Genomic DNA, 426 nt, shown 5'->3' with positions numbered 1-426 from the left:
CAGGATCTGCCTGATGCCAGTCCAGCATTCACTCTGGTTTCGGAGTGTCTCTTTGTCTCTCTCTTTGTCTCCTTCTGTGTATTCTTGATATATCTTTACCTCTGTCAGGTATCTCCTCCTCGTGAACCGAACCCCTATGTCGAGGCAGGTCCCCGACAGGTTTGAACTACTGCCTTTTGGTTATATAACCAGTGGTGTACCAGCCTCCTTATTCCACAGAATGCTGTTTTGTTAAATGCTTTTGAATCCATTTCAACTCATATCGACTTTGCATAGGATTTCTTAGGAATGGCTGGTGAGTTTGAATCGCTGATTTTGCTGTTCAAAACCAACCTTGAGGTCCAGTGTTGGTCAAATAGCCCCATACCAGGGCTATGTTGTTGTTGTTGTTGTTAAGTGCCATTTAGTCAGTTCCCATAGTGACCC

The sequence above is a fragment of the Chrysochloris asiatica genome, unplaced genomic scaffold (genome assembly GCF_000296735.1).
Source record: "Chrysochloris asiatica unplaced genomic scaffold, ChrAsi1.0 scaffold00027, whole genome shotgun sequence".
Classification (NCBI taxonomy): domain Eukaryota; kingdom Metazoa; phylum Chordata; class Mammalia; order Afrosoricida; family Chrysochloridae; genus Chrysochloris; species Chrysochloris asiatica.
This window is presented reverse-complemented; position numbering follows the sequence as displayed.